The 25,801-nt window shown below is 40.8% G+C and overlaps 1 pseudogene; it reads right to left on the reverse strand.

Annotated features, from left to right (window-relative positions):
* Positions 1–17,751: 17,751 nt before the first annotated feature.
* On the reverse strand, positions 17,752–18,612 carry LOC113265784 (dr1-associated corepressor-like; annotated as a pseudogene).
* Positions 18,613–25,801: the final 7,189 nt, after the last annotated feature.

The raw sequence follows: 25,801 nt of genomic DNA on the forward strand, positions 1-25,801 counted from the left end.
TAAGAGGTAACAAGTTGGTGAGGGTGTAAAGAAAAGAAAATCCTTGTGCACTGTCAGTGGGAACGTAAATTGGTGCCGCTACTCTGGAAAACAGTATGGGGGTTCCTCAAAAACTTAAAAATAGAACTATCATATGATTCAGCAATTCTGCTTCTGGATATATATCTGAAGGAATTGAAATCAGGATCTCAAAGAAATATCTGCCCTCTCGTGTTCACTGTAGCATTATTCACAATAACCAAGATATGCAAACATCCTAAATGTCCATCAACAGATCAACAGATAAAAAAATAAAATATATATATATATATAAGATATATATAATGGAATATTATTTAGCCATGAGAAAGAAGGAAACCGGGGCGCCTGGGTAGCGCAGTCGTTGGGCGTCTGCCTTCGGCTCAGGGCGTGATCCCAGCATTCTGGGATCGAGCCCCACATCAGGCTCCTCCGCTATGAGCCTGCTTCTTCCTCTCCCACTCCCCCTGCTTGTGTTCCCTCTCTCGCTGGCTGTCTCTATCTCTGTCGAATGAATAAATAAATAAAATCTTTAAAAAAAAAAAGAAAGAAAGAAGGAAACCCTGTCATTTGCAACAACTCAGATGAAATTTGAGGGTGTCGTGCTCAGTGAAATAAACCAAACAGAGAAAGACAATAAATGCTGTATGGTATCACTGATATGTGGGTCTAAAAAAGCTGGAGTCAGAGAAACAAGACCAGAGTGGTGGTTACCAGGGACTGGGTGTGGGAGAAATGGGGAGATGTTGGTCAAGAGGTACAAATTTCCAGAGGCTCCTGGGTGGCTCAGTTGGTTGAGTGTCCAACTCTTGATTTTGGCTCAGGTCATGATCTAGGGTTCTGAGATAGAGCCCCGTGTTGGGCTCCACACTGGACGTGGAGCCTGCTTACGATTCTCATTTTCCCTCTCTTTCTCTTTCCCTATCTAAAAAAAAAGGAGATACAAATGTCTAGTTATAGGATTGACAGGTTCTGGGGATCTAATGTATAGCATAGTGACTATAGCTAATAATAATGTATTATATACTTGAAATTTGCTAGGAGAGTAGATCTCAAATGTTCTCACCGCAAAGAAGAAATCATGATTATGTTACAGAATGGAGGTGTTAGCTAATACTAATGGTGGTGATCATACTGCAATATATAAATGTATCAAATTAACATGTGGTAGGCTTTCAACATATATAATGTTATATGTCAATCCTATCTCAATAAAGCTGGGAGGAGGGAGTATATCTTAGGAATCCTTCCATATCCATACATAAATGAATCTTCTTCATTCTTTCTTAATGGTGGCATAACATTCTATTATATGGATTTATCATACTTTCTTTGACCAATTCCCTATTGATGGGTATTTTCATTGTTTCCAATCTTCTGCGAATACAAATAAAGCACTGATGAATATCTTTGAATCTATATCATTTTGCCTGTTTGGCGTGCAGGTCAGATAAAGTCTTAGAAGGTAATTGTTGGTTATGTGTTGGGTGATTTTGTTACATCTTCTCAAATTTCCATTCACAGAGATTTAACTAGTGACCCTTTTGCTAACAACGTATGAGAGTATGAGTTTCCCTGCTCTCATCTTCAACAGTGTTGGTGAGCTTTGACAAACTAATGGGTTGGAAATGATGTTTTAGTTTTAATTTTTAGTTTTGTTATGACCTAATGTTTTATTCAAAATCTGATCATACACCAGAGTTCCATGTAGAACTCAGTACTAAATTGTTCATACAGGGGCTGAATCCATAGCAAAGTCCATTTCAGCACTCTGTTAGGAGCAGAAGCCTTTGGAGACAAGGAAACATAGGTAAGAGAGCACAGATTACTTTCAACTATACCCACCGATGCCCCATCAATAGTATCATCAACACAGATGACAGGCTGCATCATTACTGCTAAGAAGGCACTTAAAGAGATGACTAATTTAATCTATGCCTCACTCAAGAGTGGTGTTTGTGAGAGAAAAATGGATGAGATGCACAGATGCTGTTCTATTTGGTATATAATCATTTAATCTAGTTCCTTTTGTGCTCTCTTATATGCTAGTGACACCAGCACTACCAATAACAAAACAAAAAACCCATGTTAAAATATGAGCCCTTTTCAGTAGATGTTAGACATTTAAGTGTAGGTTCACAATTAAAAAGGAAATTAGTGTTTCTTTCTCTATTTTCCTCTTTTCTGGAATATTATTAAAATTATTATTAAGTCCAGGGGTGCCTGGGTGGCTCAACCACTTAAGTGTCCGAATCTTGATTTCAGCTTGGGTCATGATCTCGGGGTGGAGGGATCAAGCCCCACATTGGGCTCCACGCTCAGTGAGGAGTCTGCTTGAGATTCTCACTCTGCCCTACCCCACATGCTCGCGCGCTCTCTCTCAAATAAATAAATAAATCTTTTTAAAAAATATTATTAAGTCCATTAAAACAACACATGGATATTTTTGTAGCACTTTAACAGGTCTTATAAAGGAGATTTTTTTTTTTTGTGCAAGTAGCCTATACCTGGGCAATATTTTTACTTATGTGATAAATATGGTGCAGCTATAAATGAATTCAAGTCTGAAAAAAGACACTTGAAATGATACTTGTATGTGCACTATAATATTTAATTAATTTTTGAAGATTTTATTTATTTGACAGAGTGAGAGTGAGAGAGTACAAGTAGGGGGAGTGCAGAGGGAGAGGGAGAAGCAGGCTCCCCACTGAGCAGGGAACCCAACGTGGGGCTCAATCCCAGGACCCTGAGATCATGACCTGTGCTGAAGATAGATGCTTAACTGACTGGGCCACTCAGGCGCCCCTGTTTAATTTAGACCAATATCTGGAGAAGTCAAAAATGAGTACTAATAATTATTATACCTAATTTATTTTATAAGACACCAATTAAGAAGAAATGAGATAATTAGAAGAATCTTCACCCGAAATAAATATAATAATCCCAGACAATCCTTTAAACCACAGAGGACCTTTATTGTTAGCTAATGTTAATCTCTCTGTATAGTCATTAATTATTGGGAAAATTTGTCAACATTTAAGGTCTATCAGAAAAAGAAAGCTGTAAGATGGGAAAAAGTCTCAGTACATTTACTCCGCGACTAAGATATGTATGTATGTGTGTCTATCTCTCCCTTCCTCCCCCCCACAAATATAGCTAGTTATAATTATGTACTTTTAATAGGATTGACATTTATATTCCCTGAAAATAGTCATTCAACAGTTTAGATGGAATAAATGTACTACATTGCCATTATAGGTGACATTTACTCTAATGTACAGATTAGACTCTGGGTACTCAAATTTTACTCTGATTAATCTCTGTTAAATTCAGCTAAATAGTTTCTTGAATGTTTTGAGACATTATCAGTACATTCATGTTTTTCTCTAATGGTTAGTGCTTTATAGAGAAAGTATACAGTTATGTTCTTCATGAAAGTTACTTATTTATCATTTCAGTGATATGTTTCCAGGGATAAAATTCAGCTGAGCATATCAATGTATGAAATTAGTCAGAAGATGAGAAAGTCAACTATGCCTTCTGAGGAACCCCCTTAAAACGATTCAGTGGTGTTTTTCAGTATTCTCAGGCGAAGGGAAGTTTCAAGTTGTAACCATTTTTTTGGACCTTCCAATTTATTAAGTAGCAGACTGGAGAAACATTAGAAATGAGAATAATACATTTTTTAAAATGATATGAGATTCATTTAGGACGCTCATTTCCTATCACCCTTAGAAAGTAACTAATGTTAAAAATGAAAACATGGTGCATCTGAGCAGTTTATTAGATTAATTTGGAATCTATAGATCCTGACTTTCATGTTTGGCGTACGTAAAATGTGTCCAAATTAAGGAATACATATTTTGACCCTGCAACATGCAAAAAAAAAAAAAAAAAAGAAAGAAAGAAAGAAAGAAAGAAAGAAAGAAAATGTCAAACAAACAAAAATACAAAAACCTGTTCGTTTCCCTAAAAAGGCTTATAATTTAATTTGGAAAGGTCCGAAGGAAACAAGAATCAGTTCATTGAAATAGCAATTAGGAAACATTGAAAGAGTAAGCAACCATCATTACTGAAGCATCAAAAATCTCAGGCCAAAAATGACTAAAAATTGCATTTACTTATAAGACCTTCCACACCTAGTGAAAATCTCACACGGTGAGAAGCTTTCACAGGTGCACTGAAACTAGCTACTACCAGCTCCAAATGGCAGTTTTTAAATTTTCTGGAATTTTTTGAGATGGTTGTGAAAGACATTTTTGAAACGTAAATTACATAAACTTAGTTAAATTATGTACAAAGGAAACAAATACTTGCAACTCATCATTCCTTTTTTTTCACTGTTTCTATTATCTATGTTCTGAAGTTGTTAACGGCTATTGTATCTGTAGGATGGACACACTAGTAATGGCGGCCATCATGTATCTCTTCCCAGCTCTGCATTCAGTCACGTGAGCTCGGCCGCTTAAAATCAGCCATGGGAGGAGTATTAATACCATGGAAATAGGCAAATGCTGCAAATCACTGCTTTTCGTTTCTGAGAGCCAGTTGCTAAACACTTACCAACACACCATTGCTCAAATAGCACATTGGGCTGGAATTCGAGATCTGAGGAACCCTTGCGGATTAGTTATAAAATATCTCATCAAGCAGGTGAATAGGGTGTCTCTGAAAGCGCTTTGCAAAAAAAAAAAAAAAAAAATGGGAGGAAGAAAGGTAGTACTCCAGATGAGTTTGTCAAGCCTCATGGTGACTTCATATCCCAGTGTTCAGGTCCTCCATCTCTGTTGGGAGATGCCAGGAGTTTTTTGAAAGGTATATATGACATGGCCTTTCTCCAGAAGCCCAGGAATCTGTACTGAGATTCTCTGATGGGGGATTCCTATAAACGCCACACGATTTTTCCCACTAGTATCTCTAGGATACCTCTAGTACCATAAGGTCTTCTAGGTCGCATGGTTCGAACAACAGGGCTGTTTACATCATAGCCTGGACTTGTTACAGAGCTGTTTTTCCTGCTCTGTGCCCTACTTAAAGCTGACAGAATTTTGTGTCACCCAATATATGGCTCATAGCACTAGTCAAAGATGGGAGTACTTTTCCAGGTACCTCCAGAGCCCAAAGACACTTGTGAGGGGATGTGCTCCTTTGTGGCGAGAAGAAAAAAAATGCAAAAATGTTTGTTGTTGAGGGGAGGTGCTGGCATACCCTGGACCACTGAAGTCCCAAGATTGTTGTTAATTTTGTGGCGGTCCTTTGAATTTTCATAGGGTTTATCTCTCACTTTCTGGAGTGTGTGTGTCTTAACATTGGCAATGTTGCAGCCATGTTTTTCTCGGAGCCAGTTAGATTAGCGTGATGTTTTCAATAGAATGGACCGTTATGATGTTCTGCACGATGTGAAGCTGATCTAGTTCTCTTTGGACTATTTTGTGAAAGAGCACAGGAGAATTACCAACGTGGTCCTTGTAACAAACAAGGAGTAGCCGCAATGTCAGCCGCGTTAGCAGCCCACTTTTATCTTCCTGGGTTTATCTAGGTTTTACAAGGACCATGTTGGTTACCCAAATGAAGAGAGGAGGAAGACTAGCCCCCCTGCATTCTTTAGGGCGGCATTAATGCCTGCCATTTCCCCTAAGAGTAAATATTGGTTTTTTGTTTACTACTTTAATGGGCGGGAGCGCAATGTTGGAGGCTTCCACGTGGCCTCTGCCACTGTGATAGCGCTCATCTTGGTGCCTCTGCCAACCACTAGGGGCGTCCATCTCAAGGATACATGTCTGGGTCAGGGAAATGACGACTGGGTGGGTCTGTAGATCCGGTGAAACCACTGTGATCCCGACCTGAACCACGACTCCATGTATTACCTGGCTCTCATTTCCTCCCACGCCCATAGAAGGTCCATAATGATGCTTCAGGCATTCAGATATCAATGTCAACTTGGATTCTGTGCCCAACAGGTCTCAAAATGCTTGGAAACTATCCTTTCTTTAGTGTACAGTTACTTAAGTAAATAGCTCTGGGTCCCTCTGGGCACGGACTGGGATAATCATTACTGGTGTACTTACCGTAGTGTTGCAAGGCCCTTCCGTCTAGTGACTTGCCTTTCTTTCAGTCAATAGGTTCAGGTTCCAGGGGCGCCTGGGCGGCTCAGTCGTTAAGCGTCTGCCTTCGGCTCAGGGTGTGATCCCAGGGTCCTGGGATCGAGCCCTGCATCGGGCTCCCTGCTCGGTGGGAAGCCTGCTTCTCCCTCTCCCATTCCCCCACTTGTGTTCCCTCTCTCGCTGGCTGTCTCTCTCTCTGTCAAATAAATAAATAAAATCCTAAAAAAAAATAGGTTCAGGTTCCAAAAACTGACTCGAGTCCAAGAACTGGGCAAGAAACAGGGACGTTATCGGTGTAACGGTACTCAGCCACCCGGTCCTCTGTCCTTGATTTCACCTGATTTTATGAATTGAGTTGCTGCCTTCTCTTTCCCCCTAGTAATGTCATGTTCTGTGAAACGTCTCCATTACTCTTTGAAGGTCAGGGTCACCTGGCTTTTAAACTTGCTGCTCTTCACTATAATTATATCAACCTGGCTACTGATGGTTAGAGCCCTGCTACCTGGATTCTAATGTACCAGGGTTTTATATTTCTGGTAATTGTCCTCTCAATAAATACAGGCCTCCAGCGGGTTTTCTGGACTTACGTAGTATACCCACTCTAGCAGTCCCACTTCTGCCACATTATCTTCCACTCCCTGCCTTTGCAATTCTGGCCTTCCTACCTAAAGCAGAATCATTGCTTTGTCCATGTGAGCAAAAGGAACCATCCTTGGGGGCACCTGGGTGGCTCAGTGGGTTAAACGTCTGCCTTCGGCTCAGGTCATGATCTCAGGGTCTTGGGATTGATCCCTGCGTCGGGCTCCCTGCTCAGCAGAGACCCTGCTTCTCCCTTTCCCTCCGCCCCTTCCCCTACTTGTTTTCTCTCTCTCTCTCTATCTCTCTCTCTCAAATGAATGAAAAAAATCTTAAAAGAAAAAAAAAAAGAACCATCTTTGAAAAGTCCTTGCCAAGGAGTCAAATCCTGTTTCCTGGAAGAATCCTTCTAAATCACTGAACTCTTCCGTATCCAACTTCCCCCACTTAGTCAAGTGCCCTCAGAATCCAGTCTCATACATATTCCCCCAACTCAGGCCAGTGCATATGAACCAGGAACTACAGCTCCTTTGAGGTAGAGCTCCTTTCCTACTGTGGTGGCGGGAAACTTTTCTTTTCTTTCCTTCTAGATTTTTCGGCCCGTCTGATAATTAAATTGATATAAGACAGATTCACGGGAGAAAAACACTTAGAAACATGTAAACCTCCTGTAGGCAAGGGAGAGACCCAGGAAAACTGAGTAATTCCCCAAACCGCTGAAGCCACCACCTTAAATACCATCCTCAGCTAAAGGCAGAAGATGTTGGGGGTGGGGGGGTCAGTCATGGGAGGTTGTAAGGCAACGCACAATAAACAAGAGGATGGTAGTTATGCAGATTTCGGTTGTCAGTCTTCTCCATTGATAAAAGTATCTAGAGATTAAGAGTCATCCCTCCCCAGACCACCACCACCATCTTCCCGGTACCTTCAGAAAGAGCTTTATAAGAGGAGATTTTCCTTATACATGTACATGTCTCTTACAAAAGGGTAACTCCTACTGGTTTTGAAGCTCTTTGGGCTTCTCTTTTGTCTACAGTTTCTTTTTTAAAAACAATCTTAAAAAGTCAACATACCAGAGGCATATCTTGGGATGGCAAAATATGCTCCCCTTCACTACCGTATCAGGCCAGCATTTCCTTGGCCAAGCCATGATGTGTCTCAACCCTAGCTATTGGCCTCGTGACCAGAAGGGGGTAGAGCACAGAGACCCTGTGGGGGTGAGGGAAATGGGTGGTCACATGTTGCCTTAATGTTGCAGAAACCTCTGCATCATCTTCAAGCAGGTAGGGAGAATTAGCTTTTTATAGGGAAGACAAGCTAGAACATTCAGGGGAATCTGGGGATTTAAGATGGTGAGCATATCAACCCGGTTGTCTTCATCCTTCATGTCAGAGTCCTATTCTTTTCCAACAAAGATCATGAACTTGGCATAACAGATCTTATTTTTATTTTTTTTTAAGATTTTATTTATTTATTGGAGAGAGAGAGAGCATGAGAGGAAGAGAGAGAGCACGAGTTGGGGGGAGGCAGAGGGAGAAGGAGAAGCAGACTCCCTGTGGAGCAGGGAGCCGGATGCAGGGCTCGATCCCGGGATGCTGGGATCCTGACCTGGGCTGAAGGCAGATGCTTAACCGACTGAGCCACCCAGGTGCTCCAGGTCTTATTTTTAAAGTTTATCTTCTTTGGAGTTTTGTTACTTTTAAAATTACGCCCCAGGCCTGTTCTTCAGTTTCCACCCAATTCTGTCCTTGGGAAAGAAGACTTAATCTGCCTCCATTTTGACCTCAGTCTGTACTTTCTAATTGGTTCAGTTCTTCTTTCCCGCTTATCTCTTAACTCAGGCAAAAGACCCTGTGAGCAAAGCATCCCTTGATGGGAACTGAAACTACCCCCTCAAGCAATAGGGACTGCTTTGAGCCAACAAGACCTCCTGTGGTTGACCCCAAGACAATGATAGACCTGACCTACACTGCCCACCTGTAGTACCCACAGGTGGTGTCTAAATGGGTGTCTCTCGATTGGATAGGGGGTCCCCAAATGTGGGGTGACAATCAGGTGGAAACCAGTGGCACGGGAGGTAAAAGGATTCACTTGAGATAGAACAAAGGAGATAGAAGTTTATGGAATACGCCACCAGGGAGCAGCGGGCAGGACAGCAAAGGAGAGGCTTTCTGAATGAGGCAATGGTGGGGGCTATTCTTAAGGGGGGAAATAAGGAGGTACGGGGACACATGGAATCTTCCCTTTTTGGTAACTGTGCCTGGTTGTAAGTAGCCCGTGGTTAGTTAGGGCCTATGGGTATCACTGCAGGCCCTTTCTACATTCCATCACTCCAGCCTGTTTGCCTAAAAGTGGCCTCTATACCGCCAACCTTTGCCCACATTTTTCTCATATAAACCTAGAAGTATCTTCAGCACTTTGGAGGCGGCCTTGAAGATGCTGGTCCGCGGTCTTCCGGGTGTCGGCCTCCCTGAAATAAATTCTTTTCTTTCACCAACCGCTCTGCCTTTGGATTTTGTCAGCACTGAGTGGCCGAACCTGGTGTGTTTGGGACCCCTGAAGTCACGTGGTCTTGCATCCTTGCGCCCTGGAAACAATGCCCGTTGGGAGGCAGGTGATCTAGTTCCTAAATATGTCAGATCTGGCACCAGCTATTTTGGGACAGGTACCCCGGGAAGCAGACTCCGAGACAGAGTTTGTGGTGCAATAAGGTTGGTAGAGAGGGCTTTGGGGTCAACACCCCTGGAAAAGATGAAGGAAAAAAAGATTGGGAGGAGGGAGAATTTAAGCTGTGTTTTAAAGTCCGTAGAGGTCTCAGCTGACTTGATGTCTCTAAAGATAATTCTTTAAAGTTATTATGGGTTGAAGTTAGATGATCAAACATTTATACCCCTTCTGGAATAAGCCATTAGGTGTGGAGTGCCCTGCAAAGGGGGTATGACCTTGGTCAGGGTAGCTCCTGCATCTGAGGCAATCATTGAAGACAGCCAAGAGCTGAGGGCGGTCAGCAATCCTCCCGGAGGCTCGCCACAGGTGGGGGGAGGATTTTTTTTTTCCTGAAGGAAGATCTAAGAGGCACATCACAGCATCCATCAAGTGTAATAGCAAAATACCTTTGGTAGTTTCTAGATTTCCAGCTTCCAAAGAGTGCAGAACTGCCTGGAGATGAACGTGGTAAACAAATACAAATGTTGGTTAATGCTCTATTAGGTTGAAGCATATGACAGTGGCATGTCTGTAGGCTAAATGATTGAATATTAGCAATTTCATACTGTCCAACCTAATAGAACAAAACGGAAAGGAACCTGCATGGCATGTGCTCATACTTAAATGGCTACGCATTCTAAAATTACCGATCAGATAACTTCATCTCCTACACAACCCTACGCCCCACCCCCATCCTCCCCATTTTAGTTATACTCATTAAAAACCCTGCTGTTGAAGCATCTGATGTCATTTACAGCCATTGATAAAAGCAAAGGCTCATGAACGCAATGAGAACATAACTACTTCTATTCACTACATCCATTTCATCTCCAAGTCTTGAATCTTGGTCCTCTCCTCACTTGGAATGCTTCTCTCTGCACGGCCCCATACCTTAACTACACAACACGCTTTCCCAGACCTACCTCCTCCTTACAGCCTCTTGATGACACCTCATTCATCAGAGCTTCCCTGAGTTGCTTCAGTACTGAAGGCCAGTTCACCACAATCTAGGATTTTATCATGGTGTGCTATGTCTTTTGGAAGGACTCTGAGTCATGTGCAATGTGGAAACGTTGGGGCTCGCAGCGAACGGCCAAGAAAGAATGTTTGAGATGTCTTCAGTGCAAAAAGGTGGTTTTATTAAAGAACAGGGGACGGGACCCTTGGGCAGAAAGAGCGGCACTGGGGTTGTGAGGAGGACTTGATTACATACTTTGAAGGTGACAGGGAATTAGGGAGAGCATAAGTCTCTAAGGAATTTTGGAAGCAAGATTTCCAGGACCTTGAGGGGCTGCTGTTGTTAGGAAAAGGTCATTCATTACTGTCTGGTCCAACCTTAGTCCTGAGACCCTTCAGATGTATACAATGGGCCATATGCTTGGGGGATGACTGCTAACATAGATCTTGGAGGGTAGAGAGAAAGGAAATTTCCAGAGGAATTTTCATATGTTAAAGGAGACTCACAGGTTCCTTGGGGGGGGGGGGCGGATAATGTTAAGCTAAGGTTGCTTTTGCCCTTAGCAAAGTATTAGCCTAAAGGTAGTTGAGTTCCTAGAGAAAGGTCCCTCTGCCTGTCCCAAGGACTTGTCAGTGGGCTGAAAGTTGTAAGGAAATTCAATTTTTTTCTTTTGCCTTTGTTCTCCACATCAATGTGGACCACCTTTGTTTTACTAGAGATGTCAGTTCCTTGAAGGCAGAGGTAGTAACATTAAAATCCTGTTTTGCCCACATCCTTAGCTTCCAGATGGAACTTCATTATTGAACTTTAAAGACCTTTGAATATGTATATTTGCTATTTACCTATTTGAACTGTCCTTTCAAAGCTATATCTACATAAATAAATTAAAACATTCATAAGCATTCAAAAAGCTGAGGAATAAAGAACCTGTCAAAGTCGTCTTGGGAGGTGTGAAAGTAGTGAGGTGAGAAGAAATATTGTAAACACCCAGAAAGCAGAGACTATGAATTTGGCTTCCCAATTCTCCCTCCCAAAGAACTGTGCTCTTCCCTTAACATTTCTCATCATTTCAAATTACAGTTGACCTTTAAACAACACGGTTTCAAATATGCAGGTCCATCTATATACGGATTTTTAATAAAACAATATAATACCGTACATGCATTTTCTCTTCCTTATGATTTTCTTAATAACATTATCTTTTCTCCAGCTTACTTTATGGTAAGATACAGTATATTATACATATAACATTGTCAAGGAGGAAGACCTTCCTCTGCCCTATGGTCTCTCTAGCTGGACTTAGAATCAGATTGACGTGAGACAGATTAATAGGAGAAAATCCAATTTAATAGGCATACATACGGGGAATCCACACAGACATAACATTCCAAAGACAGTGAGGCAAGATGAAGCTTATATGACCTAAGGAGAGGGATAGGGGTCAGGGAGGAAGGCCATTAGCAAGGTGAAAGGAGATGTTTGGAAAAACAAGGTTGCCCTACGATGCAGGTGAGTTCCTCAGGTAAAGGGGAGTCTCTGTTAATAGCTCTCTTCTTAGCACAGGCTCTCCTTTCCACGCAAATTTAGGCAGTTGAGGGGCAGGGAGAGAGCTTTTCCTGCATCTGCTGGGTTTTGATGACTTTTAACTCAAAACAATCTTTATGCCAAAGTGGCCCATCTTGGGGCAGCCTGCTCTGGGCTCCTACAATATACAAAATATATTTTAATCAATTGTTATCCGTAAGGCTTCCAGTCAAGAGTGGGCTATTAGTAGTTGAGTTTTTAGGGAGTCAAGAGTTATACATGGATTTTCAACCATGGAGGGGGGTTGGTGTCCTAACCCCAGCATTGTTCAAGGATCAACTGTATCTATTTATATCATTTTTCAATTAGTTTCTGTCCTACCCCTACTAATTTATAAATCCCATGAGGGCAGGGACCATATCTGATCTACTCGCCATCATATTTCCAGTACCTAACACAGAATAGTGCTCAATAAATATTTATTGAAATAAGTATTAAAGATAGTAGTTTAATGGCAGGACTATGCCTTCAGCTCCAGAGACTTTTAACCACCAAGCCCCGCCCCTGGTCAATGCTCCAAAATGGCTTCTTTCACCCTATCAAATTTTCTAAGTTGAGAACATCCCTGATATATAAACATTGTCAACCCTTAATCCTTACTGCAAAAACACATCCCTCTCTCTTCTGGGGAGATTTTTAGAGTAGAAGATTCGTTTTCATTCCAGAGGTTCTCTGTCCTGTGACTGAATCTACTACTTGGCCCCAAAGCATCCACCTATAATATCATTAACTTCAGCAGAACAAGTCCGTCTCCTGGCAGTGGCACTTCCAAATTGACACCACGAAGTCTGGAGCACCCCCCCCCCCCCGGAAACATTCTCCAAATTCTGCCCCGCAGATCACCCTGTGGACACACCTCCCCTAAACTACCACTTGTTTGGCTCACATAACAAAAGTGATTTCTTTTCTTTTTTTTTTTTTTTTAAAGATTTTATTTATTTATTTGACAGAGAGAGAGAGACAGCCAATGAGAGAGGGAACACAAGCAGGGGGAGTGGGAGAGGAAGAAGCAGGCTCCCAGCGGTGGAGCCTGATGTGGGGCTTGATCCCGGATGGCTGGGATCACACCCTGAGCCGAAGGCAGACGCTTAATGACTGAGCCACCCAGGCGCCCCAATAAAAGTGATTTCTTAACATTTACTACTCAATACAGGGTTATCATACTCATGACTTTGTTCTCCTCTCATCTCCCTCTAGTTTTCCCAACAGTTATCTCTCTTCTGTGCTATTCTGGCTGTGTGTGTGTGTGTGTGTGTGTGTGTGTGTGTGGCGAATTGTGAAATGTGAGTTTGCAGCATGGCAGAATGGAGAAAAAGAGTGTCAAAGGAAGAAAAGATAAAAATCATGTCAATATCTTTTTATTCTGCACTTACAAGTTTCTATGGCTGCATTACAAATGCCCCCAACATTTAATGGTTTAAAATAAAACCAACCATTTATTTTGCTCACGAATCTGAAATTCGGGCAGGCCTTGGCAGGGGCATTTGTATCTGCCCTCCATGGCGTCAGCTGGGGCAGCTTGACTAAGGCCTGGAGGATCCACTTCCAAGATGGCTCATTCACACATGACAAGTCAGAGCCGGCTGCCAGCTGGGAGCTCAGCTAGGGCTGAGGGTGGTGGGGAGGCAGAGCTGTTGGACTCCTCATAGCGCCGTGGCTGAGTTCCAAGAGCGAACATCCCAAACCTAAATGGATTAGGTTTGGTTATTATTAAAGAATTTAGCTGCAAATCCCAAGTATTGCTTGATCCTTTCTCTGCTTTTCATTTATAACCAGCTTATTTCAAAAAAGGACTTGAGGCAGACGCTCCCTTTCGTTAAGGTAGACACCATAACCTTCAAACCCAATTCTTACCCTCTGGATTCGGAGACATAGTCTATATCTTTGAGGGCGGAGAAAAGGTATGCGCACCATTGGGGGTGGTGTGCTTGTGCGTTTGCGTGCTGCGTGTGAACACACGTGTGCATGCCTGTGTGTTTTTACATGTGTGTACATTATGGTTATGTGCGTGTGTCTACATGCGAGTGCATATGGGAGTGGGTGTATTGATGTGTGTGTACCTATGTTGGGGAGACTGTGTCTGTGTGGCATGTAGCTTCCATGAGGCTGTCAGTCATGCTTGCGAGTTCTGTAGTGACTTGAAGAATTGCTGCAAGACGAAATGATGACTTGATCCTTTTGGAAAGAAAATTTAGTATGATGTGCGCATTCAACGGACCTCAGATGTGATCATTTTTCAGCTACACACGTGTCAGCACAAGCCGTAGCATTTTCCCCAAGTGGCCTCTTCGTTGACAAAACTGAATGGAAGGGCTCACCTGACCCATTATCTTTTAAATGCCATAGGGTCCAAAAGTCCCGCCAGTCGTCTTGATAAAATACAAGAGATATTGTGGAGGAAGCCATTGAATTCCTCTCTGTTATGATTCATGTCATAATACTTGTATTTGGGACCATCTGAGGAATGCTTCTGGAATGATTCATTAGTTCCTATTTCACACGAACAAAGAATGCAGCACATTTTTACCTTTTTTTTTTTTTAAAAAAAGCAAAGACTTAATGTTTTTAAAGAATAGACAACACCACCACTCCGACCTTGGGACCTAATCACGCTAAACCTTATTTCTGTGGTGCATGAGGCATTTACAAGCATTACCTTTGCTTATTTTTGTTTTTTCTATACAGTCACATTCACCTTTTTTGGTGTCCAATTCTCTAATTTTTTGGCAAAATGCATAGAGCTGTGTAATTGCCATCAGAATCAGAAAACAGAAAAGCTCCCTCACCCCCAAATACTACTTCGGCCTGCCTCTTTATAGTCCAACATTCCTCCTCCCCTAACCTCTAGTAACCACGTATCTCTTCTCCCTCCCTATAGTTTTGCCTTTTCCAGAATGTCATGGAGATGAGATTTTACCATGTGAGACCTTTCGCATCTGGCTTCCCTCGCGTAGAAAAATGTATTTGAGATACACCCATGTTGTTGCGTGTATCTCTAGTTTGTTCATTTTTCTTGCGGAGTAAGCTCCCCTTTTATGTTGGTGTATCCATTTGTCTATTTGAAGGACGTTTGGGTTGTTTCTAGTTTGGTGTTATTGTGAGTAAAGCTGCTATAAACATCCATGTACAGGTTTTCTGTGGAAACAGAAGTTGACATTTCTCTAGAGTAAATAGTAATAGTAAATCCTCAGGAGTGGGATTACCGGGTCATATAGTAAGTGTATTTTTAACTTTATAAGAAAACGCTAAACAGCTTTCTGGAGTGACTGTACCACTTTGCATTTCCATCAGGAAATTTTCAGGAATTTTGTAAGTTCATTGCATACTCTAGATATAAGTACTTTGTCAGACATCTGATTTGCAAATACTTTCTCCAGTCTGTAACTTGTCTTTTTCTCTTAAGTGTCTTACAAAGCAAAGGTTACAATTTTCACAAAATCTGATTTTTAAGTTTCTTTTTTAAGAAACTTACTTTTATTTTTGTTATTTCTTTATTTATTTTTAAATTTTTTTTTAAAGATTGTATTTATTAATTTGAGGGAGAGAGAGAGCATGAGCAGGAGGAGGGGGAGAGGGTGAGGGAGAAGCAGGCTCTGGGCTGAGAGGGAGACTGCCAGGATCGGGGGGATCAGGACCTGACCCGAAGGCAGATGCTCAACCGACTGAGTCACCCACGTGTCCCATCAACTTTATTTTTCTTTTTCAAAGTTGTTTCACCTATTTGGGTTTCCTTATTATTCAATTAAACCTTAGAACTAGTTTTAGATATCTACAAAAAATCTGGCTGAAAATTTGGTTGTGATTGTGTTACATCTGTCAATCGTTGTGGGGAAAATAGACATCTTACCAATAATGAGTCTTCAGATCTATGACCATGGTATGTTTTTCCATGAATTTAGGTCTTATTTGACTTTTTCATCATTGTTTTATAGTTTTCAACATCAGATATCGCACATATCTTATAGATTTATCAGTAAATATTTCATGCTTATTGTAGCTATTTGAAGTGGTATGCTTTTTAAAAATTGGAGTTTTGTTTTGTTGGGTTTTTTTTAAGATTCAGGCAACGTTTATCGGGGCTTATACTTGAGCACTAGGGAGGCACTAGGAGCAGATGTCCCTGCTGGCTCCCTGACCAAAGGCCCGCAGTTTGTAAAGGGGCTGAGGCAAAAACCTGGAGTCTTAATAATTCATTACTAATATATGGAAATACACTGTATTTTTATATATTATGCTTGTATCCTGAAGCCATGTAAATTTATTAACTACTTCCAGGAGCTTTGACTTCTATCATGTACTTTGTTTGTTTTTTTATAACCTCGTAAGACATTATTTTATGCATTCAAATTTCCTTTAGATTCACCCCTATTTTTTACCATTTTCTTTGCTCTCTTTTCTCTTTGCATCTCATATTTTTCCATCTGTGATCACTTTCCTTCAGCTTGAAGTATATCCTTCATACTTTATCCTTTATACCTTTTCCTAATGGAAAACTTCCTCAATTTCTTAAAATAAAAATGTATCCATGGCAAGGAAAAAATAAAAGGCATCTTTTTTCGCAGAGGACATGACTGCCCATGTAGAAAAACCAAAAGAATGACCAAAAAACCTCCTGGAATTAATAAGTGAATGTAGCAAATTTGTAGGATACAAGGGTAATGCACAAAAGTTAATCCCTCTCCTATATGCCAGCAATGAACAAGTAAAATTTGAAATCAACATAATTTCACTTACATTAGTTCCCCCTCCCCAAATTAAATATCTGGTTATAAATCTAACGAAATATGTACAAGATCTATATAAGGAAAACTACAAAAACCTACTAAATGAAATTAAAGAACTAAATAAATGGAGAGATGTTCTGTATTCATGGAAAAGAGGACTCAATACTGTCAAGATGTCACTGCTTCTCAACTTGGTCTATAGATTTAATTCAATCCCAATCAAAATCCCAGCAAGTTATTTTGTGGATATTGGGAAACTAATTCTAACGTTTGTATAGACAGATGATAACCCCAGAACAACCAATATAATATTGAAGGAGAAGAACAAAGTTGGAGGACTGACAATACCTGACTTTAAGACTTACCATAAAACTACAATAATCAAGACAATGTGATACTGGCCAAAGACAGACAAATAGACCAATGGAACAGAATAGAGAGCCCAGAAATAAACCCACATAAGCCTAGTCAACTGATCTTTGACGGAGGAGCAAAGGCAATAGAGTGGAGCAAACAAGTCTTTTCAACAAACGGTGCAGGAACACCGGGATATCCACGTGCAGAGAAATGAATCTAGACAGACTTGACATCCTTCACAAAAATTAACTCAAAATGAATCACAGACCTAAATGTAAAACGCAAAACTAAAAAACTGTGATATTGTGATTTACAAGAATTATATTTTTGGTCAATCAGATGACCAAGCTGTATTCCTCATACGTATTTGGACTTTGTCACAGGTCCTGGCTCATAGCTCCTAAAACCCTTGAAGTTTCCTGTGATAAGAGTGATAAAGGTGTCTTTTGTTATGTTAATGAGGCGACTTCCAGAAAACCCTTAGGTCACCTAAGGATTGAGGGGGGGCTGGTTGCCAGGAGAACCAACCACATGATTCGAGGGTTGGTACTTTGTCTCACCCCAGCCCACCCCCACCTCCAGGGAGAGGAGAAGGGTGGCAAATTGAGTTCAACTGCTGAGATATTAATTTTTTAATAAATTTAAGAACAGCTTTATTTTCTCTCCTCCCCCCAGAGCAATTAAAATCGGCTAAAAGTGGGTGTGGCCTGGGAGGCAGAGGGTGTTAAGAGTCTTAGTCCTCTTCATCCTCTGCATCGGTGCTAAGGGGCCTGGGGAGGGGGGATGCTGGGGGTAGAGGCAGAGACAAGGTGAAGGACAGGAGGGGTGTGAGGGGACTTCAAGTGGGCAGGGGGTGGCTGGCCTGAGGTGGAATCTGTGGTGTCTCCTCTTCCCTGTCAGCCTCTATGTCCTCAAGACTCATCTTTCTGCTCCAAGTCCATCCCTGACAGCTTCTTGTCCTTGCCTTTGCTTCCCATCCTACCATTCTTCCAGCCCCTGCTGCCTGGCTTCCAGCCCCTGTGGGGACCCTTGTCCCTTTCCATGTGATTATCTTCCCAGTCTCCCTGCATGTCAGGCACAGAAGTCACCAGGTCCTTCAAGAAGTCCAACTGCTGGGGCCCCTGGGTGGCTCAGTCGTTTAAGTGGCTGACTTTTCGTTTCGGCTCAGGTCATGATCTCAGGGCCATTGGATCAAGCCTCATGTTGGGCTGCATGCTCAGCTCCAAGTCCGCTCGTCCTTCTCCATCCCACTCGGCACCTCCCCCGGCTCACATGCTCTCGCAAATAAATAAATAAATAAATAAATAAATAAATAAATAAAATCTTAAAAAAAAGAAAAAGAAAAAGAAGTCAAACTGCTGCTCCAGCTCAATGCACTGCTTCAGGTGGGACGTGGTCATGGTTTGGCGCTTCAGGACCGGGTCACCTGGCAGGCCTTCTTCCACAGTGACTCCAGGAAGAGCTCGAGCACCCAGGAGATGATGATAGGTGCAGCCGCTGCCACCTTCCCAATCTCTTCATCAGTTTGCATGAGCTTCTTGACCCACCCCAGCAGGAAGCACACGTCATACTTCTTGCTCGGCATCAATTTAATCAATCATGACTCTATCATGAAGCCTCCACAAGAACCCGAGGGGACAGGGTTTAGAGAGCTTTCAGATTGGTGAACACGTAGAAGTTCTGGGAGAGTGGTCCACCTGGAGAAGGCGTGGAATCTCTGTACCCTTTCCCCACACTCTGCTTTACGCATCTCTTCCATTTGGCTATTCCTGAGTTATATCCTTTTATAATAAATCAGTGATCTAGTAAGAGAAATGTTTCTCTGAGTCCTGTGAGCTGCTCTAACAAATTAATTGAATCCAAGGAGGAGTCATACTTCAATCTGTAGTCTGTCTGTCAGAAGCACAAGTAACAACCTGGGCTTGCGACTGGCATCTGATGGGGGTGGGCAGTCTTATAAGACTAAAATTTTAACCTGTGGAATCTGGTGCTATCTCCAGGTACATAGTGTCAGAATTGAGTTGAATCGTTGAGACACCCAATGGGTGTCTGGAGCATTGCTTGGTGGTGTGGGGAAACCACCCACACCTCCCCACATTAAAATTGGCTGCTCAGATCACAAAAGAATAGCCTAGGAAAACACCAAGATGATCTTGAGTGTGATGATGACTTTTTAAGATACAACACCAAAGGCACAATACATACGGAAGAAATAATGGAGAAGCTGGACTTCATTAAAATTAAAAAACTTCTGCTCTGTGAAAGATAATGTCAAGAGATTGAGAAAACAAGCCACAGGCTGGGAGAAAATATTTGCAAAAGACACATCTGGTAAAGGACACCTATCCAAAATACATAAATCATTCTGAAAGCACAAGAAGGAAACAAACAACCCAATTCAAATGGACCAAAAACCTTCACAGAAACTTCACCGAAGAAGATACACAGATGGCAAATAAGCATATGAAAAGATGTTACACTTCATATGTCATCAGATAAATGCGAATTAAAACAAAAGTGAAGTACTACTATACATCATATTAGAATGACCGATACCCAGAACACTGACAACACCAAATGCTGGCGAGCACGTGGAGCAACAGGAACTCTCACTCATTGCTGGTGGGACTGCGAAATGGTACAGCTGCTTTGAAAGACAGTTTGGTGGTTTCTTACAAAACTAAACATACTCTCACCATATGATCCAGCAACCTTGGTATTTACACAAAGGAGCTGAAAATTTATGTCCACAGAAAAGCCTGCACATGGGTGTTTATAGCAGCTCTATTCATGATGCAGCAGCTTGGATGGAAACAACCAAGATGTCCTTCAGTAGGTGAATGGATGAATAAACTGTGGTCCATCCAGGCCATGGACCATCATTCAGCACTAAAAAGAAATGAGCTACCAAGCCACGAAAGATATGGAAGAAAAGTGTATTCAATGCCTATTACTAAGTGAAAGAAACCAATCTGAAAAGGCTACATACTATATGAGTCCAACCATATGTATTCTAGAAAAGGCAAAAATATGAAGATAGTAAAAAGATCATTAGTTGCCAGAGGTTTGAGTTTGGGTGGGTTGCGGCTGGGAGGGGGTAAGGATGAATAGGTGGAGCACAGAAAAATTTTAGGGCAGTGAGAATATTCTGTGTGATATTATAATAATCGATACATGTCAACACATATTTGTCCAAACCTGTAGAACGTACACCACCAAGAGTGAACGCTAATATAATCTGTGGACTCTGGATGATGATGATGTGTCATTGTAGATTCACCAGTTTTAATAAATATGCCACTTTGGGGTAGGATGTTAATAATAAGAGAGGCTTTGTATGTGGGGGGCTGGGGATATATGAGAAATCTCTGAACCTTCTCCCCAATTTTTCTATGAAGCTTACACTGCTCTAAAGAAATAGTCTTAATTTTAAAAATGTATCCATTTTGCCCTCAGTCTTCAAAGATACTTCCTTTTAGACAAATCTTTTCAGTAGTTACTTTCTTTCAATATGCTGATGACGTTATTCACTTCCTCTGCCTTCCACTGCTGCTGTTGAAGTGTCAACTATTAGTCTAAATGCCACTCCTTTGAACATCATCTGTCTTTTATCCTGGGCCAATTCTTTTGTTTTCCTTTTGTCTTTGCTCTTCTGCATTTTCACTCTGATGAGTGTAGGTGGGAATTTCTTTTACTTCTCTCATTCGAAATTGGGGGACTTCTAGAATTGTGGGTTATGTATTTCATCAGTTCTAAAAATGAATAGCCATGAAATCTTTATTCCCTCTCTACTGTCCTTTTGGAATTCTAATTAAGTTATTGTTAGACCCTTTCACTTTATCCCCCAGGTCTCTTGATCTATCTTTTGTATTTTCTATCCTTTATTTTCTCTGTGACACCTTCTGGATAATTTTTTCTGACTTATCTTCAAATTCACCCAATTATCTTTGTATTCATGAGTAATCTATTAGTTTTATGCATTAATCCATAATATGTCTATATCTATATGTGCATATATATATACCCATCCATATTCATATTCATATCTGTATCTATCTATCTATCTATCTATCTATCTATCATCTATCTATCTATTCATTTCTAGAAGTTCTAACTAGTTCTTTTCCAAATCTGGTGTCACTTTATAAGGTTTTCTGTTTGCAAAGATATTTTCAGTTCACCTTTGATTTATTTAAACTTCGAAAACATAGCTGTTCTACAAGCCTTAACTAATAATTCCATATGTGGAGTCTCAGTGGATCTCTCTGTTGTCTGTTCTCTCTGCTTGTTCTCACGTATAGTGTTTTTTTTTTCTTGTGTGAATGGTACCGTTTGCTGTTAAATATCTTTGAAAATATGTTTATATGGGGGCACCTGGGTGGCTCAGTCGGTTGAGCATCCAGCTCTTGAATTCAGCTCAGTTCATGATCTCAGGGTCGTGAGATCGAGCCCCATTTTGGGCTCCATACCCAGCACGGAGCCTGCTTAAGATTCTCTCTCTCCTTCTGACCCTCTCCTCTTCTCTTCCACCTCTGTAAAATAAGTAAATAAATAAACAATAAAATTAAATTTAAAAAATGTATTTATGGGAATAATTTGAGTGATATGAAAGATGCAAAAATACACAAAAGAAAATACACATTTGTTTAAACCAAATATCTAAGGGCGCTATCTGTTCAAGATCACTTCAAACTAAATTCAATGCTTGAGAGTTTTGTCCTTATATTTCCCCCCTCTGGCATTCCAATAAGATGCCAAGTTCAGCTAAAAATACATCCAAAGGCCAATTCATTTGTGCTTCACCCTGACCCTAATAGCATAGCCCTTTGGGATTTCTGCTCATAACAGTGACAGTCTCCTCTTACACTCTCCACCTTCAGCAGGCCATGTCACCCTGGCTGTTAAAACTAAAGTTCTAATTTTTTCCTGTTGACAAAGGTCTTCAGTGGCCTCTAGGTTCCCTTTACCAATCTGGAATCCTACTTTCTTTTCAAGTTTGCCCTAGAAATTCCTCACTATCTTGTCAGCCTTTCAGTGCTTTAAAAAAAAATTTATTTTTGCATTTTATCTGTAACTTCTAGTTGCTTTTCTGCAAAAGGTTGGTCCAAATAAGTTACCCTGCCATTACTAGAAATGGAAATCAATTAATAATGTTTACAAGAAAAGTCCCATTCCAGATTGAAATTGTACAGTTCCTGATGTGACATGGCTGTAACAGATATTTTTATTTATTTTCACTCTATTATTGTGGGGAGGGGTTACCCATTCCAGTTTCTGCACATAACTACTTTATTTTAGGGGAAGAAAATGAAATATTCAGTAGGAGTCTGTCTTTTGGCGTCAGCAATGAACAGATTCTCTTCCCCATCTGTTAGTGGGGGGAGGGTCAAAAACATTTTCTTTCCCTCTATCATTTTCTCTTTTCAGACATAGAATTTTACAATTTCCTTTATGTTGCAGACTATTTGTTAGCAATTCTCAAAGTGACCTTTATTATTTTGTGCTTACAAGTCTTCATGATTTTTCCTGCTTTTATTTGTATGGGGATGAGAATCGGGGTTTGTAAGTTACTTATTCTGGTTTTTGTCGGGGGGGGGGAGGTGGGTGAGGGGAAACTTTGTCTTTCTTCTTGTCTTACTTGAACCCTTGTCCTATTATCCTATTTTCTTATATTTAACATTTAAAAATCCACTGTCTTTATTTTTCTGGGCAATGTGTGAAGTGCTGATACCGAAATTTCTGTTTTATGGTAATGGGATTGGATTCAGAAAATTTTTCTAAATAAATAAGAGAGGATTATAAGAAGTTTCGAAGAAACTACAAGTCAGACTTTTTGCAACAACTGGATTATCTCATCTATTAATAAATCCAACTTCATCAAGCAATAACTTGCTGCTCTCATTATAATCAATGTTTAAAGTGTTCCTAGACTTGTCATTCATGAGTCACCACTATTGAAAGCTGCACCTACCTAAGGGTTTTGTGAAGAAGGGAGATTCCACCCTTATACATCTACATTGAGGGAACCAAAAGTTGATGGTTGAAAAGAAAAAATAAAAGATAAGTAACAAGCCAAAATATAATAACAGAGGCTGATAGAAACTAAGAGATATCAAGCAGAAAAGAATTAGATAAATTAAAATTAATCATTATTTGAGATGATTAAAAACTATCCCTTCATTATAAGATGTGTATGTCTATAAATAACCTCAGACCTCCAGTTTTCCGGATGAGATATTGTAGCTTCACTGTGGACCCTCTTGATTTCCCCTACATTCAGTGATCCTTTGTTCTGAAACACATTCTCATCATCTCATTCCATCACAGTGTCATGGAGAAAGCCGCCGTAAGAGGTGTCATGAGAAAAAAACCAATCTGGTCAAATAAGACTGGAAAACATCAAATTAAAAAAAATCAATCAGTTTTCTCTACTGTATAATTCCTGAGGTTTCAGCATGGGAATATGCACGATGGATCTCTAAGAGGGAAGCTAGTACGTAGCAGTCCCTATTTACTGAGTATCTTGGAACAGATGTTCTCTGGAACACACTTTGGGAAATATGGCTTTTAAGTATAGACTGAGAAATTTTAAAAAGAGGGAGAGAAAATCTATTTCTTCATCCTGTTGGAGGTTGCGTTACTGGTGAAGCTCTTAGAGTCTGTATCTCATTTCCTAATATTGTGGGAAATATTTATTATCCTTTGAACACAGACACTGAGAAGTCAAGTAACTTGTTGAAGGTCATACATTTGTAAATGGTAGAACTAGGATTTGAGTCCAGAAGTTCTTGACTCATACCCTTGACAGGTTATCTTTTTTTTTTTTTTTGTATGTAAGAAGAAAAAAAAATCATGATGTTTCCATTACTTTTCAAATAATAACAATTCTTTTAAGAAAACGTGCATAAACACATAAATCCACACAGGTCACTGACATTCACGCAGCCAGGGTTGGGTTGAGTTTTATAAAATGTGTCTGGGTGTTTGTCCTGTAAAGACACTTTGATTAATTGGCCTAGCACACAGGTACAATTTAAAAGACTCTAACCTTCCACCTCGCCCAACAGGAATGAGAAAAATGCCTATGACATTCATTAAGCACACTAGTCTGCATGGTTTCCCCTATCATCCAGAGGGGGGGGAGCCCAGTTTCACCAGCAGCATCTCCCTCTTTCCTGCCTGTTCCTCAGACATTCACTATCCTTCATATCTCTTCCTTGGATTCGAATCCAAGTTTCTGTTTTAGAAGTGATTATCAAGGAAAAAATTTATTGGTGGAATTCTTATGTGGTTCAAGTTGGACGTGAGATTTACAGAGAATTTGACATGTACTGAGTCTCATTCCTTTTGAGTGATGCACTAAACATGCCCAGAGATGTTTCAGATTGTTCCAGGAGCATACATACCAGGATTCGTTAGGACATGATGTATATTTGTGCATCCAGGTTAAAATGGTGTGTGCCTTCTCAAGTCTGATGTCTTCCCCGGGAAGAGGGTGTTACTCAGATGCTGGGCATGGTGACATGCACAGGATTCTTTCCGAGACTTTAACAATTAACTATTAAGGATGCCAGAAGGCAGATTTTAAATCAAGTACCAAAACAAAACAAAACAAAACAAAACAAATAAAAAAAACCCCACAAATAAGTAAGAGGATCAATTAAACAAAATATAGAGCCCCAATATGACAATCGAAAGTCTTTTAAAGTGTCCATGAGTTTTTCAATGACACGGAGAAACATTCATGATATAACTTACTCATTTAGCACAACTTATTTACCACGTACTGTATACTAGGCTCTGCATTAAGGACCATTGTGGGGCTGGGGCACCTGGGTGGCTCAGTCAGTTGGGTGGCTGCCTTTGGCTCAGGTCATGATCTCGGGGTCCTGGGATCGAGCCCTATGTTGGGCTATCCACTCAGCTGCAAGTCTGCTTTTCCCTCTCCCTCTGTGATCTCTCTTGCTTTCACTCTCTATCAAATAAATAAATGAAATCTCTAAAAAAAAAATACAAAAAGGGCCATTGTGGGGCTTACATTCTGGTGGAGGGGCAGATGTCAACAGGTGTCAAACGATGACAAATGTGTCTCATCTATTGAGGTTCCACGGAGGCTGGAACTTCTCTCCTGCTTCAACTTTACTGACACCAAACACAATTGGCCTTCTCCACTTTCCCTAGCCTGCTGTTCAAATACTGTCATTTTCTCAGCGTGTCATAATGGAGAAAATGTTGGGAAGTCCTGCCAAAGGAAAATAAACAGGTGATATGACAATTACTGAGATGACGGAAAATAAATCAGGGTCAGAAGAAGAACAGCAATGTGATTTTATGTACCTGGTAAAGAAAATTCTCTCCGTAGAGGTAATTTTCAAGCAAAGATCAGGACGAATCTGAGGAAGTAAGCCATTTGGATATTTATTTATTTACTTATTTACTCACTGCTTTATTTATTTTTAAGGATTTTATTTATTTATTTGAGAGAGTGATCGAGCGAGAGAGAGAGAGAGAGCACAAGCAGGGGGAGAGGCTGAGGGAGAAACAGAGTCCCCACTGAGCAGGGGGCCCCACATGGGGATCCCAGGACCCTGAGATCATGACCTGAGCCGAAGGCAGATGCTTAACCAACAGGGCCACCCCGGTGCCCTGCCATTTGGATATTTACAGGTAGAACCTTCCAGCAGAGGCAAGAACAAGGGAAAAGGCCCTGAGAAACACTAAGGAAGCCAGTATATTTAAAGTGGAGTAAACAAGAAGGAGAGTGAAGAAAAAAT

This window comes from Ursus arctos, chromosome X (genome assembly GCF_023065955.2).
Source record: "Ursus arctos isolate Adak ecotype North America chromosome X, UrsArc2.0, whole genome shotgun sequence".
Lineage (NCBI taxonomy): Eukaryota > Metazoa > Chordata > Mammalia > Carnivora > Ursidae > Ursus > Ursus arctos.